General features: G+C 45.6%; 1 protein-coding gene and 1 pseudogene across 1 annotated transcript in view; both read left to right on the forward strand.

Annotated features, from left to right (window-relative positions):
- Positions 1 to 1,204: 1,204 nt before the first annotated feature.
- armh3 (armadillo like helical domain containing 3) overlaps positions 1,205 to 18,667 on the forward strand; it is a 170,211-nt gene continuing 152,748 nt past the window's right edge. Inside the window, exon 1 of the mRNA XM_078223039.1 lies at positions 1,205 to 1,432. The gene's annotated coding sequence lies outside the window, so the exon portion shown is untranslated. The remainder of the gene's footprint in view (positions 1,433 to 18,667) is intronic.
- On the forward strand, positions 11,973 to 15,322 carry LOC144500845 (tubulin alpha chain-like; annotated as a pseudogene).

Raw genomic sequence — 18,667 nt, forward strand, 5'->3', positions numbered from 1 at the left:
ATTAAGCCTCCTCTGCAGCCCCACAAACCTCCAAAATATCAGTTTCTGATTCCAGTTTCCACAGTATTTTGCCTTTATCTCCAAAACATCTGCCTCCAGTATCCCAGATTTTAATACTCCACCTTCTCACACCTCTGTGCATTTTTACCCTCCCACTTACATCTTTTAAAGACACTTAAAACTCACCTCTTTGACAAAACTCTGCTCTGATTAGTAACTGAGATCCTTGGGGGGGGGGGGGGGGGGAGATGCTGAAAGGATGTTTGTAAGTTTCCTGTCCTAATACTGCCTTCTCTTGACTCAGTGTGATATTTTCTTTGATGATGCTCCACTTTGGGCTACTTTAAGGTGCCCCCTCAGTCCAAGCTGCTGTTGCTGGGCGCTCAGCTATTTTCATGAGGCCAGTCCTTTAGAAATTATGTTTTTTTTTAAGTTTAGTTTGGCTCAGTCACCAATCCCCCACTGGGCCTCCCTGTGAGTCTGGTTTCTCTGGGACGGTGTGAGGGAAATCTGCCCTAAAAACAATGAAACCAACGGTCAGCTTCATTTCATCACAAATCAAAATAACCGCCCCAGGGGACAAAACACCTTGGCAGCGTCCTGCCTCAGGAGGACCTCCCGGCTGGTCTGCCAGTATCCCATAATGCGCCGGGATTCCTCCCGGCTAGTCTGCCAGTATCCCACAATCCTCCGGGGTTCCTCTCGCCGAGTCTGCCAGTATCCCACAATCCTCCGGGGTACCTCTCGCCCAGTCTGCCGGTATCCCACAATCCTCCGGGGTACCTCTCGCCCAGTCTGCCGGTATCCCACAATAAGAAGTTTAACACCAGGTTAAAGTCCAACAGGTTTATTTGGTAGCAAAAGCCACACAAGCTTTCGGAGCCCCAAGCCCCTTCAGAGCTCCGAAAGCTTGTGTGGCTTTTGCTACCAAATAAACCTGTTGGACTTTAACCTGGTGTTGTTAAGACTTCTTACTGTGTTTACCCCAGTCCAACGCCGGCATCTCCACATCACGAGTATCCCACAATCCCCAGGGTTTGGCGACCCACCCACCCAAATATTGTATTTAAAATAAAGTTATTTGGCGGGGTGTTAACAGAATGATTTTGAGTCGTCACATTGGAAATTATGGGATGTTGGACGCTGGCGCAGGGGGAGAAAGAAGACTCCAGGGGGCGGGAGACTGAGCGGGGCCGGGTGATGCATTGTGGGATACTGGCAGACCGCAGCTGGAGGCCTGCCCAGGGCTGTGGGGAATCCCGGCCGAGATCAGCTGGGCCAGTGCCCGGTATTGTGGGATACTGGAGGAGAGCGGCTGGCAGCCTGCCGGGGATTGTGGGATAGTGGCGGACTGAGGCTGGAGGAGCGGCGGGTTGAGGATGGGAGTCCAGTGAGCAGAGGCTGGTTTTGGTGACTGGAATGGGTGTGACAGGTAAGAAGATGCCCGAGATCAGGGGCCTGGTGCATCCTGCCTTTCCCTCCCGGGAATGGGATCAGCTCCTCATCCTGGAATGCTGCCGTCAAGAGGGAGCAGGGAAACCAGGAAAGAGCTGGGATTGGGAACCAGGTCAGGCCTCAGTTTACAATGAGAGCGGACAATGAGATTCCTTACTCCATACACCTCCTTGTGAAAAGCCCTTTTGATGAAGTATTTACAGCCTGCACGGTGGCTTTAACATAGCTTTAAATACGAAATAATGTGTTGTCGATGTCGATTTAAAAAAAGGTTCCAGCCACCAACCCTAGTTCCTAACACTGAACCTTAAAACTTAAACCTTAGAGTATTCAATTACCAATCGCACTTTGCAACCAGCTTCACAAAACATAACCATAACATATAACACGCAGTGCTATGGGTCAAGTACTGGTAAAAGGGATTAGGTAGGTCAGGTCTTTCTCAGTAAGTAGTCTCACAACACCACGTTAAAGTCCAACAGGTTTATTTGGTAGCACGAGCTTTCGGAGCGTTGCCCCTTCATCAGGTGAGTCTCAGATGTTGTGAGACTACTTACTGTGCCTACCCCAGTCCAACACCGGCAACTCCACATCACAGGTATTTCTCACATATTTCTCCCACTAGGTGGGCTGAAGGGCTTCTTCTCCACTGTGTGATTCACCATATCTAAATTCATTGCGGAGAAAGAGGGGATGCTATGAGGTTTTACCTCTGACTGCTCTAACATGTCACCTATTATAGCCAAAATCCCTCTCGATCCACAATGATCACTTAAAAGCGTAAATCAATCCTCTGGAAAAATAATCCTGGTGGCAGTGAAATGCAGAAATCCAAGTGGCTGCCAGCATTTGTGCCATGATGTGAGCATATTACACATGTGATGGCTATAATGGACTGGGAAACATTACTGAAAGGAAGAAAGTGGACAGGCAATGGCAGACATTCAAGGAATGAATAGATTAACTCCAAACAATGTTTATTCCTATTTGGCACAAGAGTGGTAAGGAAACTGTGGCCAAACCATGGCTTACAAGGGAAATTACAGATAGTATTAGATTCAAAGAATAATACTACAAATTAGCAAAAAACAGAAAAATACTTGACAATTGGGAGCATTTTAAAATTCAGCAAAGGAGGACCAAGGGATTGATGAAGGGGGGGGAATACAGTATGAAAGTAAACTAGTGGGTAATATAAAAACTGTCTGTAAAAGTTTCCATAGGTATGTAAAGACAAAAAGATTGACAAAATTGAATGTAGGCCCCTTACAGTCAGAAACAGGGAAATTATAGAGTCATAGAGGTTTACAGCATGCAAACAGGTCCATCGGCCAACTTGTCCATGCCGCCCCTTTTTTAAAATCCCTAAGCTAGTCCCAATTCACCCTCTGTGTGAAAAAATTGCCCCTCTGGACCCTTTTGTATCTCTCCCCGTTTACCTTAAACCTATGCCCTCTAGTTTTAGAATCCCCTACCTTTGGGAAAAGATATTGATTATCTAGCTGATCTATGCCCCTCATTATTTTATAGACCTCTATAAAATCACCCCTAAGCCTCCTACGCTCCAGAGAAAAAAGTCCCAGTCGATCCAGCTTCTCCTTATAACTCAAACCATCAAGTCCCGGTAGCATCCTAGTAAATAGTTTCTGCACTCTTTCTAGTTTAATAATATCCTTTCTATAATAGGGTGACCAGAACTGTACACAGTATCCCAAGTGTGGCCTTACCAATGTCTTGTACAACTTCAACAAGACATCCCAGCTCCTGTATTCAATGTTCTGACCAATGAAACCAAACATGCCGAATGCCTTCTTCACCACTCTGTCCACCTGTGACTCCACTTTCAAGGAGCTATGAACCTGTACTCCTAGATCTCTTTGTTCTATAACTCTCCCCAACGCCCTACCATTAACTGAGTAAGTCCTGCCCTGGTTCAATCTACCAAAATGCATCACCTCGCATTTATCTAAATTAAATCCATATGCCATTCGTCAGCCCACTGGCCCAATTGATCAAGATCCCATTGCAATCCTAGATAACCTTCTTCACTGTCCACTATGCCACCAATCTTGGCGTCATCTGCAAACTTACTAACCATGCCTTCTAAATTCTCATCCAAATCATTAATATGTGACAAATAACAGTGGACCCAGCACCGATCCCTGAGGCACATCACTGGTCATAGGCCTCCAGTTTGAAAAACAACCCTCTACAACCACCCTCTGAGTTCTGTCATCAAGCCAATTTTGTATCCATTTGGCTACCTCGCCCTGGATCCCGTGAGATTTAACCTTATGCACCAACCTACCATGTGGTACCTTTTCAAAGGCCTTGCTAAAGTTCATGTAGACAACATCAACATCACCGCCCTCATCTACCTTCTTGGTTACCCCTTCAAAAGACTCAATCAAATTTGTGAGAAATGGTTCATAATGAGGAACAAAGAAATGGCTGATGAACTAAATTCCTTTTTGCTTCTGTCTTCACGAAGGAAGACATGAATAATGTCCCCGCAACTTCTGAGAAACACAAGTTTAATCAAGAATTATAGATTTATAGATTCTGTACAATGCAGAAGGAGGCCATTCGGCCCATCGGGTCTACATCGACTTTCCAACAGAGCATCAAACCCAGGCCCTTTCCCCGTAACCCCACATATTTACCCTGCTAATCTCCCTAACCTACACATCCTGGGACACCAAGGGGCAACTTATCATGGGTAATCCATCCAACCTGCACGTCCCTGGACTGCAGGAGGAAACCGGAGCATCCGGAGGAAACCCACACGCGGGGAGAACGTGTAAACTCTACACAGGCAGTCACCTGAGGTTGGAACTGAACCCAGGTCCTTGGCACTGCAAGGCAGCAGCGCCAACCACTGTGCTACCAAATGATATTCTATATCTTTGGTTTCAAGAGCATAATTGTGTGTACATTCCTTCCCCTTATTCGCTTCAATTCTTCATTCTATTCTCTCCAACGTTAGTCACACAAGATGCTAAATTGGGCTCCCCAGAAGCTCTCTGTTTCTCCCAGATTCTGTTCTCTCTCCCCACCTCATCTCTTGGGACCTTTCACTACATGTTCCATTTCACCATTAAATGTCTTTTAACCTTGCATAAAAAAATACCCCATACCCTCTTTTCTTGGTACCACATGGCTGGAAGGCAGCAGGGGATTTTACTCAAGTCTGGCTTGACGTTATGTTAACCCAGAGATATGCAGAAATGCTGCCAAAATCAGAATTAGTGAAGAAATGATTTTGGGGAACTTAGTGTGGTTGAAGGTGGATAAATCTCCAGGGCCTGATGTACTTAAGGAAATGGTCCTAGCAATAGTAGATCAATTGATGATCATTTTCCAAAATTCTTTGGACTCTGGAATGGTTTCTACAGATGGGAGGGTAGCTAATGTAATCCCCCTATTCAAAAAGGGAGGTAGAGAGAAAAGAGGGAACTGTAGACCATTGAGCGTAATGTCGGTAGTGAGGAAGTTGCTGGAGTCCATTATCAAGGATTTCATAGCACAGCATTTTGAAAGAAGTGGTATAATCAGCCAAAGGCTTGCAACTCGGCCAACGTTGTCTACCTGATACGCTGCAGGAAGGGATGTCCCGAGGCATGGTGCATTGGGGAGACCATGCAGACACTGCGACAATGGATGAATGGGCACCGCTCGACAGTCGCCGGGCGGGAGTGTTCTCTTCCTGTTGGGGAGCGCTTCAGCAGTCACGGGCATTCGGCCTCTGATCTTCGGGTAAACGTTCTCCAGGGCGGCCTTCGCGACGCGCGACGGCGGGGACTGGTGGCCGGGTTCCACGCGCATGGGGACGGCCTCAGCCGGGATCTTGGGTTCATGTCACACTATCTGTAATCCCCATGACTTGCCTGGGCTTGCAAAATCTCGCTATCTGTCCTGTCTGGAGACGGTGCACGTCTCTTTGGCCTGTGCTTGGCCCTCTCTCCGCTCACATTGTCTGTGCCTTTGTGACTTGATTGCCTGTAAAGACTCGCATTCCAACCATTGTTTTGTGGGTTGAGTTTGTGTCTTTATATGCCCTGTTTGTGAACAGAACTCCCACTCACCTGACGAAGGGGCAGCCCTCCGAAAGCTAGTGGCTTTTGCTACCAAATAAACCTGTTGGACTTTAACCTGGTGTTGTGAGACTTCTTACTGTGTTTACCCCAGTCCAACGCCGGCATCTCCACATCATTCCTTTGTGAAGACAGAAGCAACGTACAAATTTAGTTCCTCAGCCATTTCTTTATTCCCCGTTAAGAATCCTCCTGTTTCTGACTGTACGGGGCCTATATTCATTTTTGTCAATCTTTTTTTCATTACATAGCAATAGAAACTTTTACAGTCAGTTTTTTATGTTCCATGGTAGTTTAGTTTCATTCTCTGTTTTCCCCTCCTTAATCAATACCTTGGTCCTTTACTGAATTTTAAACTGTTCCCAATCCTCAGGTCAGTTGCTTTTTCTTATTAATTTGTATGCTTCTTCTTTGAATCCAATACTGAAGACAATAAATACTACAAAGGCCTAACAACATACCAGAAATAGTACCAAAAACTTGTGCTACAGAACTAGCTGCACCCTTAGCCAAGCTACAACACTGGCATCCATCCATATTTTTATTTCATTACTAACTTAAACTCTTTCCAAGCATTCAGTTTAGTGTGATAAAAGAAAACACCAGGAATTGACTCATATTCACTTCAACAAACGTCTGTGTATTTAACACTTCCGGTATTAAATTCAACTTACAGCAGCTGCAACACTTTATAACTCTTCTACTAAACATTAACTCTTTACTGAACATTGACTCTAATTCTTTAACTGAAAACAGATACTACCCAGTTTAGAACGAAGTGGCCAGGTCCGTTCCCGATGTAAATTCTGTCCATAAGACTATGAGATTCAGGAATAGAATTAAGCCATTTGGCCCACTGACTGCGCCGCCATTCGATCACGACAGATATGTTTCTCAACCCCATTCTCCTGCCTTTTCCCTGTAACCTTTGATCCCCTTACCCAGTCCAGAACCTATCTATCTCTTTGTCTTAAGTATACTCAATGATTTTCCCTCCACAGCCTTCTGTGGCAATGAATTCCATAGATTCACCACCGTTTGGCTGAATGACTTCCTCCTTATCTCAATTTGAAAGGGTTCTGAAGGGAGAGGGTGAACAGCCAGAGGTCGTGGTACATATTGGTACTAACGACATAGACAGGAAGAGTGATGAGGTCCTGCAGCAGCAGTTTAGGGAGTCAGATAGAAAGTTAAAAAGCAGGACCTCCTGGGTTGTAATCTCAGGATTACTCCCTGTGCCACTTACCAGTGCCAGTAGTACAGCTCAACACGTGGCTAAACAGCTGGTGTAGGAGGGAGGATTTCAGATATCTGGACCATTGGGACCTCTTCCGGGGCGGGTGGTACCTCTACAAGAAGGATGGGTTGCATCTTAACTGGAAAGGCATAAATATTCTGGCCAGGAGGTTCACTAGTGTCACACGGGAGATTTAAATTAGTTTGGCAGGGCGGTGGGAACCAAAGCAAAGGTGATTTAACTGAAGGGGAAACCAGAGAATGGGGCGAGTAAGACTCAGAGGAAGAGCAGGCAGGGTGGGGTTGCTAATCAGAGAGGGTCTGGTGGACTGAAGTGCATTTATTTCAATGCGAGAAGTGTAACTGGTAAGGCCGATGAACCTAGAGCTTGGATTAGTACTTGGAACTAAGATGTTGTTACCATTACAGAGACTTGGTTAAGAGAAGGACAGGATTGGCAGCTTAACGTTCCAGGATACAGATGTTTCAGGCGGGTTAGAGCGGGATATAAAAGAGATGGGGAAGTTGCACTACTAGCTAAGGAGACTATCACAGCTGTACTGCAGGAGGTCACCTTGGAGGGCTCATACAGCGAGGCAATGTGGGTAAAGTTCAGGGATAGGAAGGGCGTAGTCACAGTGTTGGGGGTTTACTATAGGTCGCCCAACAGCCAGCGGGAGATGGAGGAACAGATATGTAGGCAGATTTTGACAAGGTGTAAAAGTACCAGGATTGTTGTGGGAGATTTTAAGTTACCCTATATTGACTGAGACTCACTTGGTGCTAGAGGCATGGATGGGGCAGAGTTTGTAAAGAGCATCCAGGAAGGCTCCTTGTATGTAATATGTAGATAGTCCAACTAGGGAAGGGGCCATACTAGACCTGGTATTGGGGAATGAGCCCGGTCCAGGTAGTCAACGTTTCAGTAGGGGAGCAGTTCGAGAACAGTGACCACAATTCAATAAGCTTTAACGTACTGATGGATAAAGATGAGTGTAGTCCTCAAATTAAGGTGCTAAATTGGGGGAAGGCTAATTACAACAATATGAGGCAAGAACTGAAGAATGTAGATTAGGGGCAGATGTTTGAGGGCAAATCAACATCTGGCATGTGGGAGGCTTTCAAGTATAAATTGATAGGGATTCAGGACTGGCACATTCCTGTAAGGATGAAGGATAAGTATGGCAAGTTCTGGGAACCTTGGATAACGAGAGATATTGTGAGCCTAGTCAAAGAGAAAAAGGAAGCATTTGTCAAAGGTAGGAGGCTGGGAACACATGAAGCAAGTGTGGAATACAAGGAAAGTAGAAAGAAACTTAAACAAGGAGTAAGGAAGGCTAAAAGGGGTCACGAAAAATCATTGGCCAGCAGGATTAAGGAAAATCCCAAGGCTTTTTATACATATATAAAGAGCAAGAGGGTAGCCAGGGAGAGGGTTGGCCCACTCAAGGACAGGGGAGGGAATCTATCCGTGGAATCAGAGGAAATGGGCGAGGTATTAAATGAGTACTTTGCATCAGTATTCACCAAAGAGAAGGACTTGGTGGATGATGAGTCTGGAAAGGGGTGTGTAGATAGTTTGATTCATGTTGAGATCAAAAAGGAGGTGGTATTGGGGTTCTTGAGAAACATCAAGGTAGACAAGCCCCCAGGGCCTGATGGGATATTACCCAGAATATTGAGAGAGGCAAGGGAGGAAATTGCTGGGGTCTTGAGAGAAATCTTTGTATCCTCACTGGCGACAGGGGAGGTCCCAGAGGATTGGAGAATAGCCAATGTTGTTCCTTTGTTTAAGAAGGGTAGCAAGAATAATCCAGGTAATTACAGGCGGGTGAGCCTTACGTCATTGGTAGGAAAATTATTGGAGAGGATTCTTCGAGACAGGATGGATGTATTAGTGAGAGGCAACATGGTTTTGTGAAGGGGAGGTCGTGTCTCACTAACTTGATCGAATTTTTCGAGGAAGTGACGAAGATGAGGGTAGGGCAGTGGATGTTGTCTACATGGACTTCAGTAAGGCCTTTGACAAGGTCCCTCATGGCAGACTAGTGCAGAAGGTGAAGTCGCATGGGATCAGAGGTGAGCTGGCAAGGTGGATACAGAACTGGCTCGGTCATAGAAGACAGAGGGTAGCAGTGGAAGGGTGCATTTCTGAATGGAGGGCTGTGACCTGTGGCGTTCCTCAGGGATCAGTGCTGGGACCTTTGTTGTTTGTAATATATATAAATGATTTGGAGGAAAATGTAACTGGTTTGATTAGTAAGTTTGCGGATGACACAAAGGTTGGCGGATTTGCGGATAGCGATGAGGACCATCAGAGGATACAGCAGGATATAGATTGGTTGAAGACTTGGGCGGAGAGATGGCAGATGGAGTTTAATCCGGACAAATGTGAGGTAATGCATTTTGGAAGGTCTAATTCAGATAGGAAATATACAGTAAATGGCAGAACCCTTAAGAGTATTGATGGGCAGAAGGATCTGGGTGTACAGGTACACAGGTCACTGAAAGTGGCAACGCAGGTGGAGGAGGTAGTCAAGAAGGCATACGGCATGCTTGCCTTCATCGGCCGGGGTATTGAGTTTAAAAATTGGCAAGTCATGTTGCAGCTTTATTGAACCTTAGTTAGGCTGCACTTGGAATATAATATTCAATTCTGGTCGGCACACTAGCAGAATGATGTGGAGACTTTGGAGAGGATACGGAAAAGGTTTACCAGGATGTTGCCTGGTATGGAGGGCAGTAGCTATGAGGTAAGGTTGGAGAAACTTAGTTTGTCCTCACTGGAAAGACGAAGGTTGAGGGGCATGGACAGAGTGGATAGTCAGAAGCTTTTTCCCAGGGTGGAAGAGTCAATTACTAGAGGGCACAGGTTTAAGGCGTGAGAGGCAAGTTTAAAGGAGATGTACGAGGCAAGTCTATTTACAGAGGGTGGTGGGTGCCTGGAACTCACTGCCGGGAGAGTTAGTGGAAGCAGATATAATAGTGACTTTTAAGGGGCATCTTGACAAATACATGAATAGGATGGGAATAGAGGGATATGGTCCCGGAAGGTTAGGGGGCTTTAGTTCAGTTGGGTAGCATGGTCGGTGCAGGCTTGGAGGGCCGAAGGGCCTGTTCCTGTGCTGTAATTTTCTTTGTTCTTAACACACAGAACACACCGCCTCTTCATTTCTCACAGTTTATCTGAGGGGATCTTTTTAATGGCGGATGCTTAACTCTGAAATCAGATGCTTCCTGTAAACAGTTATTGTGTCGCTCTGTGCTCAGGAGTTCTCTACTATTGAGGAACATTATGAGTGGGGGGGGTGGGGTGATAAGGGTCTATGAATGTCTGTGATTCTCAGAAATGACAGAATCCTGGCAAGTCACAGATTTCTTATTTGTCAGAAACCGTCTGACTCCATCAGGGCAATAAAAAGTCAGCGTTGCACAGGAACAATTATCAAACAAAGTTTGACACCGTGTACTGTTACTGTCAATGGCTGAGGTATTGGTGATGAGTTTGATCCACATATTTACTGATGAAGCATACAGTGTCTGAGGCTTTATTAATAGAGTAAGAAGTTTAACAACACCAGGTTAAAGTCCAACAGGTTTATTTGGTAGCAAAAGCCACACAAGCTACTTTTGTGGCTTTTGCTACCAAATAAACCTGTTGGACTTTAACTTGGTGTTGTTAAACTTCTTACTGTGTTTACCCCAGTCCAATGCCGGCATCTCCACATCTTTATTAATAGATGCATAGAGTATGTTACAATCCCAACGGGTGTTAATACTGGACAAGTCAGATCCTGGCTTGATGGATCCTAACTTTTTAAAAAATCCATTATAGAAAGTTACTGAACAAATTCACAGGAGTCTGCTGATGAATTTTTAACCCAAAGAATAACACATTTATTTAAACAGGAAAAATGAACGACATTACATCACACATAATATTCCTTCCCTGAGAAATGCCATGGTTGGATTGGAACCCAGAACCCTGGGCGTCTGGATTACTAGTATGACATCCATTTCCTTATCTGTGGAGCCGACTCGATAATATGTTGCAAACTGAAAGGTCTGAAGGTGGATAAATCACCTGGACCGGATGGACTACACCCCAGGGTTCTGAAAGAGATAGCTGAGGAAATTGTGGAGGCATTGGTGGTGACCTTTCAGGAATCACTGGAGGCAGGGAGGGTCCCAGAGGACTGGAAAATAGTGAATGTAACACCGTTGTTTAAGAAGGGAGGGAGGCAGCAGATGGGAAATTATAGGCCGATTAGCCTGACTTCGGTCATTCAAGATTTTAGAGTCCATTATTAAGTATGAGAACGCAGAGTACTTGGAAGTGCATGATAAAGTAGGACTGAGTCCGCATGGCTTTGTCAAGGGGAGGTCATGTCTGACAAATCTGTTAGAGTTCTTTGAGGAGGTAACAAGGAAGTTAGATAAAGAAGAACCAGTGGACGTGATTTATTTATATTTCCAGAAGGCCTTTGACAAGGTGCTGCATAGGAGACTGTTAAATAAGTTAAGAATCCATGGTGTTAAGGGTAAGATCCTGGCATGGATAGAGGATTGGATGACTGGCAGAGAGTGGGGATAAAGGGGTCTTTTTCAGGATAGCAGTCGATGACTAGTGGTGTGTCTCAGGGGTCAGTGCTGGGACCACAACTTTTCACAATATATATTAACGATTTGGAGGAAGGAACCGAAGACACTGTTGCTAAGTTTTCAGACGATACAAAGATATGTAGAGGGACAGGTAGTATTAAGGAAGCAGGGGGGCTGCAGAAGGACTTGGACAGGTTAGGAGAGTGAGCAAAGAAGTGGCTGATGGAATACAATGTGGAAAAGTGTGAGGTTATGCATTTTGGAAGGAGGAATGGAGGCATAGACTATTTTCTAAATGGGAAAATGCTTAGGAAATCAGAAACACAAAGGGACTTGGGAGTCATTGTTCAAGATTCTCTTAAGGTTAACGTGCAGGTTCAGTCGGCAGTTAAGAAGGCAAATGCAATGTTAGCATTCATGTCAAGAGGGCTAGAATACAAGAGCAGGGATATACTTCTAAGGTTGTATAAGGCTCTGGTCAAACCCCATTTGGAGTCTTGCGAGCAGTTTTGGACCCCGTATCTAAGGAAGGATGCGCTGGCCTTGGAAAAGGTCCAGAGGAGGTTCACAAGAATGATCCCTGGAATGAAGAGCTTGACGCATGAGGAACTGTACTCGTTGGAGTTTAGAAGGGTAAGGGGGGATCTTATTGAAACTTACTGTGAGGCCTGGACAGAGTGGATGTGGAGATAATGTTTCCACTGGTAGGAAAAACTAGAACCAGACGGCACAACCTCAGGCTAAAGGGACGATCCTTTAAAACAGAGATGAGGAGGAATTTCTTCAGCCAGAGAGTGGTGAATCTGTGGAACTCTTTGGCGCAGAATGCTGTGGGGGCCAGGTCATTGAGTGTCTTTAAGACAGAGATAGATCGGTTCTTGATTAATAAGGGGATCGGGGCTATGGGGAAAAGGCAGGAGAATGGGGATGAGAAAAATATCAACCGTGATTGAATGGTGGAGCAGACTCGATGGGCCGAGCGGCCTAATTCTGCTCCTATGTCTTATGGTCTAAGTTGGAGCATTTTTGAAATCCAGCATTCGGGCTAAACCTTCCTCAGTCACTTACAGATGCAGAGTAAAGCTCACTTAAACTGTCCCCATCAAACAATCCCAGGACAGGTACAGCACGGGGTTAAATACAGAGTAAAGCTCCCTCTACACTGTCCCCATCAAACACTTCCAGGACAGGTACAGCACGGCTATGGGGTTAGATACGGAGTAAAGCTCCCTCTACACTGTCCCCATCAAACACTCCCAGGACAACTACAGCACAGGGTTAGATACAGAGTAAAGCTCCCTCTACACTGTCCCCATCAAACACTTCCAGGACAGGTACAGCATGGCTATGGGGTTAGATACAGAGTAAAGCTCCCTCTACACTGTCCCCATCAAACACTCTGAGGACAGCTACAGCACGGGGTTAGATACAGAGTAAAGCTCCCTCTACACTGTCCCCATCAAACACTCCCAGGACAGGTACAGCACGGGGTTAGATAAAGAGCCGGAAAAATCTTGAACCCATGTTTGCTGTCTACGAGGTTGCTGGCAGGGAAACAAGATCCAGAAGTTTCAGTTTCTGCTGGCGAGAACGCAGCTTGGATCTACCCCGCCCCTCACTGGTGACATCATGGGAGAGGGGGGGGAAGGAGGAAAGCGAAGGGGCCCGTGACTACAGGGTGGGGCCGATGATTGGTGGTGAGGAGGGCAGAGGAGCCCCCAATGCCTTGGTAGCGGCAGGTTTATTGGAGTTTTGACCGGGGTGCCCTCATCTCAGCCGCCCGGTTTTGTCACCATGCCTTTTATGGTGGCGTGAATCACACCCCCTTGATTTTTTTTGGCAATAGAATCTCGAGAGAAAACTAATTTTCTCGCCAGAAACAACATTTATTGGTAAGAATTCACCCAGTAAAGCTCTGCGCAGTGAGCACTGAACCTTTCCTCACTGCACTTTCCGTTTCAGGGTTCAGTTTCCTTTGCCAGCCAACCTGTGGAGAATATAGCATAAAGTTGCCAATTAGAAACAGTTTTGAGCAATGGATTCAAACTGTTGACTCATTACTGTCGGGTGAAGGAAGAGTCATCTTTTGTAAGGTCATTCTCATGCGTATATAACCAGAAACAAACTGCGTGCGTGTGTCAGTATCCATGCTGGCTTGGCTGCACCCTGCGCAGCTCATTAGTGGGTAGGAGGATGCAGCCAATAACTATGTTCGTGGTCATTACACAATTGGCAAGGAGATCATTGACCTGGACCAAATCCATAAACTGGCTGACCAATGCACAAGTCTCCAGGGTTTCCTGATCTTCCACAGCTTTGGTGGGTGACACTGGCTCCGGTTCCACATCCCTGCTGATGGAATGTCTCTCCGCTGACTATGGCAAGGAATCCAATATGAATTCTCCTTCTAACCAGCTCCACAGGTGTCTACTGCAGTGGTAGAACCTTACAACTCGATCCTACCCACATCAGCCTGGGGCATCCCGATGGTGCTTTCATGGTCGACAAGGAAGCCATCTATGACATCTGCCGACCAAAACTATACATTGAATGGCCAACTTATACAAACCTGGACCATCTCATCAGCTCGATGGTGTCCTCTGTCACTGCCTCCCTCCACTTTGATGGTACAGTGAATGTTGATCTGACTGAATTCCAGACCAACTTGGTGCCATACCTCCATATCCACTTCTCATTGGCCACTTATGCACCAGTTATTTCGGCTGAGGAAGCATATCGTGAGCAGTTTTCTGAGTCTGAGATAACCAATGCTTCCTTGAGCCAGCCAACCCGATGGTCAGATGTGACCCCTGTCATGGCCAGTACATGGTCTGCTGTCTCCTTTACCGTAGTGCCAAAAGATGTCAATGTAGCTATTGCTACTATTAAAACCAAGTACAACATCCAGTTTGTGGATTGGTGCCCAACTGACTTCTAGGTTGGTATCAGCTACCAGCCTCCCACTGTGATACCTGGAGGTGACCTGGCCAATGTTCAGTGGGCTGTGTGTATGCTGAGCAACACCATAGCCATTGCTGAAGCTTGGGCTTGCCTGGACCACAAGTTTGACCTGATGTATGCCAAGTGTGCCTTCGTTGACTGGTATGTTGGTGAACATATGGAGGAAGGTGAGTTCTCAGAGGCCCGTGAGGATTTGATTATTGTCATATGTATTAACATACAGTGAAAAGTATTGTTTCGTGCACGCTATGCAGACAAAGCATACCGTTCATAGAGAAGGAAACGAGAGACTGCCAAATGTAGTGTTACAGTCATAGCTAGGGTGTAGAGAAAGATCAACTTAATGCAAGGTAGGTCCATTCAGAAGTCTGACAGCAGCAGGAAGAAGCTGTTCTTGAGTCGGTTGGTACGTGACCTCAGACTTTTCTATTTTTTTCCTAACGGAAGAAGGTGGAAGAGAGAATATCCAGGGTATGTGGGGTCCTTAATTATTCTGCTGCTTTGCCGAGACAGCGGGAAGGTAGACAGAGTCAATGGATGGGAGGCTGGTTTGAGTGATGGATTGGGCTACATTCATGATCTTTTGTAGTTCCTTGCGGTCTTGGGCAGAGCAGGAGCCATACCAAGCTGTGATACAACCAGAAAGAATGCTTTCTATGGTGCATCTGTCATCGCTGACATTCCAAATTTCCTTACTCTTCTGAGAAAGTAGAGGCGTTGGTGGGCTTTCTTTACTATCATGTTGGCATGGGGGGGACCAGGACAGGTTGTTGGTGATCTGGACACCTAAAAACTTGAAGCTCTCGACTCTTTTTACTTCATCCCCGTTGATGTCGACAGGGGCATGGCTGCTCTGGAGAAACATTACGAAGAAGTTGGGTGTTGACCGCATTGAAGGGGAATGAAAGGAGGAAGGGGAAGATTTAAATGTTTACACATCACAATATGGTGCTGCTGCAACAGAACCAAGATAGAAGTACAAAACATTGAGAGTTAAACAAAGTGAACTGGAACTGAAGATTGATTAACTTGGAATGGGTCCTTTAATTTACGGTCATCGGTTACACACTGCTGCATGGGGTGGCACAGTGGTTGGCGCTGCTGCCTCAGCGCCAGGGACCCGGGTTCGATTCCCGGCTTGGGTCACTGTCTGTGTGGAGTTTGCACCTTCTCCCCGTGTCTGCGTGGATTTCCTCCGGGTGCTCCAGTTTCTTCCCACCATCCAAAGATGTGTGAGTTCGGTATATTGGCCATGCTAAATGCTAAAACATCTAAATTGCCCCTTAGTGTGAGAGGGATTAGCTAGGCCGAGTGCATGGGGTTATGGGGATAGGGCCTGGGTGGGATTGTGGTTGGTGCAGACTCGATGGGCCGAATGGTCTCCTTCTGCACTTTAAGATTCTGTGCTTCATGTCCATTATTGTTCACTCACCACTGGAATGATGTTTGCAATCCAGACGCTCTGCAGTTGCAATTTTTTTGGTCTATCCAATGTTGAATCTGCTATCTACATTTGGAAGCTTTTTCCATTCACTGCAGTTGGCTGTAGGTCAGTGGATAACTATTCATTATTTATGCTGTGATTTGAGATCAAAATTGTGATCATCTGTTGTGTAGCAATGTAGATCTGAACTGAGATCAGCTTTGCAGCTGTCTTGTTCTGTCTCTATGGGGTTGTCAATAAAAAACATCCCTGGCTTCATTAAAAAAAGCTGAATCCTTGCCGCTAGATACTTCAGGAGGCTTTGATATATCGGTCTATGCTAGGTCCCACAGGAGTTTGCCTGAGAGTTGAAGACAGCCTATTCACTGGTCAAAAAGGCTATGTGTGATCCATAAAAGTTGCCTTCAGTGGGACTCTTCACTGTACATTTAATCAATCAAATAATTGGTTTAAGCCGCAGATGACACTTGTAATTGCTGTCTCATGCTGAGATGTGACTTGACGTCTTCAAAATGGGTTATATTCATTTACCACTTAATTTAATATTGAGAGCACTCAGCTTCCTATAGGAACAGAACATTAAATTACACTGTCACCTTTCCAAGAGATTGGCCCATAAATTCTCTGCTTTTTCAGCATTTTCAGTCGCTTGTCTGAAACACAGTCTCTGGGAGTGCTGTTGGACGTGTGTTGAATGTCCCTAGGACACATTTCCTGAATCTCTGTGTCATGAACAGAGTATAGAGCAGAGAAGGTTAAGAGGAGATTGATAGAGACATTCAACATTACGAAGGGTTTACACTGAGTAAATAACAAACTCTTTTTTACAAAAATATATTCATATAAAAACCAAAGACACATTACAAAATGTTGCAAATTGTTGTAAGAGTAAAATGCAATAATATTCACATTTTCTCCAGAGATTGAGGTGCACTGTGAGATGTTTCAGTTCAGTAATGAGAACATTACAAACATTTCAATTTTTCATTACAGAGAGTATAATTCTTTTCGAACTATATCCATTGGTCATGTTGCACTCTGCAGTGCTTCAATACAGTTAGGGTTAAGCACACAGTCTGAGAGGTTTTACCCAGTTACTAGCCCCTGGGTGAACATTGGCTGAAAGGCCTTACTCCATTGCGCCTTGGCGGCGGCTGCACCAAGCTTCAGTGCATCCTCCATAGTCCTGGACCTTGGAATGTACCAGTCTGCAACACTCGGTCGAGGACAATTCTTTGCACTGGAAGAACAACAAGTTTCGGGCAGACCGAAGAGTGTCTTTCACTGAGTTGATGGCTCTTCAGCAGCAGCTGATGTTTGTCTCGGTGTGCGTCCCTGGGAACAGCCCGTAGAGCACAGAGTCCTCGTCCCTGGGAACAGCCCGTAGAGCACAGAGTCCTCGTCCCTGGGAACAGCCCGTAGAGCACAGAGTCCTCGTCCCTGGGAACAGCCCGTAGAGCACAGAGTCCTCGTCCCTGGGAACAGCCCGTAGAGCACAGAGTCCTCGTCCCTGGGAACAGCCCGTAGAGCACAGAGTCCCCATCCCTGGGAACAGCCCGTAGAGCACAGAGTCCTGCTGCTCGGGATGAACCTCGACAAATAGCACTGCATCTCATTCCAGACTTTCTTTGCAAAGGCACATTCCACAAATGGCTGAAGGGTTGATAACCAGAGGGCACAGATTTAAGGTGATTGGCAAAAGAATCTGAGGCAACAAGAGGAAATGTACCTGAGTGATAGGATTTGGAAGGTCTGTCTGATGGGATGATGGATTCAGATTCAATAGTATCCTTTAAAAATAAATTGGATAAATATTTCAAATAGAAAAAAATGTCGGATTACATGGAAGGAGTAAGGAAGTGGGATTAATTAGATTGAACTTTGATAGAGACGCATAGATTCGATAGGCCAATGAGTTTCTCCTGGTTGGGGAGCAGAGCAATGGTGATGCAGCCATTTGGAAGGCTGTAGACTGAATGGCTTTCCTCACCCGTTTCCAGTTGGGCTTGCTGTCTCTCTGCAAAAGCGACTTGTGAGTTAATAACTGCAGAACCTCCTTTGTGTGAGCAATGCTACACATACATACAGGATCTTATTTTCCAAATCCAGCTTTTAACCTTCTTGGCATCACCTTACATCCTGTTTCAGCTATTCTTAGATAGATGTACCCAGTGACTCATGGCAGCAGGTCATTGGTGATGGCTTTCCTGAGTACCTGAATGGTCTAAAAAAAATGGAATTTACAGCGCAGAAACAGGCCATTCAGCCCAACTGGTTCATGCTGATGTTACGCTCCATATGAGCTTCCTCAGATTCTAGCTTATCTCACCCCGTCTGCATAACCACCTATTCCTTTCTCCCTCATATGTTTATCCTGCTTCCCTTAAATGCATCTATACTACTCACCTCAACAATTCAAAATGGTAATAAGTTCCACATTTTCCCAAATTCCCAATTGGATTTGTTAAAGACTGCCTCATATTTTGGACCACCAGTTTTGGTCTTGATATTGCTTGCAAAGAAACAGCACATTTAGCCCTGAAAACGTATGTTGATATCTGCTTGCTTTTCATCTTTACATAATCCTGTCCACTGGAAAGTACATTTGGTGGTGAAGTTTGACTGGGGCAGGATCAGAAAGCAGTGATATTGCATTTGGTTCCACAAGGTGGATGGTTGATGGGATATGGCTTATTCTGTGACTCCACGCAAATGGAGATTCAGACTAGTTTTTACAGGACACCAAAGCAATCAGGACTCTTTGCACTGTGGTCAGTAGCAATTCAAGGAGTGTGATGTTTGAACAGGACAATGGAGGTTCACCAGACCAATCCCTGAGACGGCAGGAATATCTTAGGAGGAGAGATTGAGGAAA

The sequence above is a fragment of the Mustelus asterias genome, chromosome 11 (assembly GCF_964213995.1).
Source record: "Mustelus asterias chromosome 11, sMusAst1.hap1.1, whole genome shotgun sequence".
In the NCBI taxonomy this organism is placed as follows: Eukaryota; Metazoa; Chordata; class Chondrichthyes; order Carcharhiniformes; family Triakidae; genus Mustelus; species Mustelus asterias.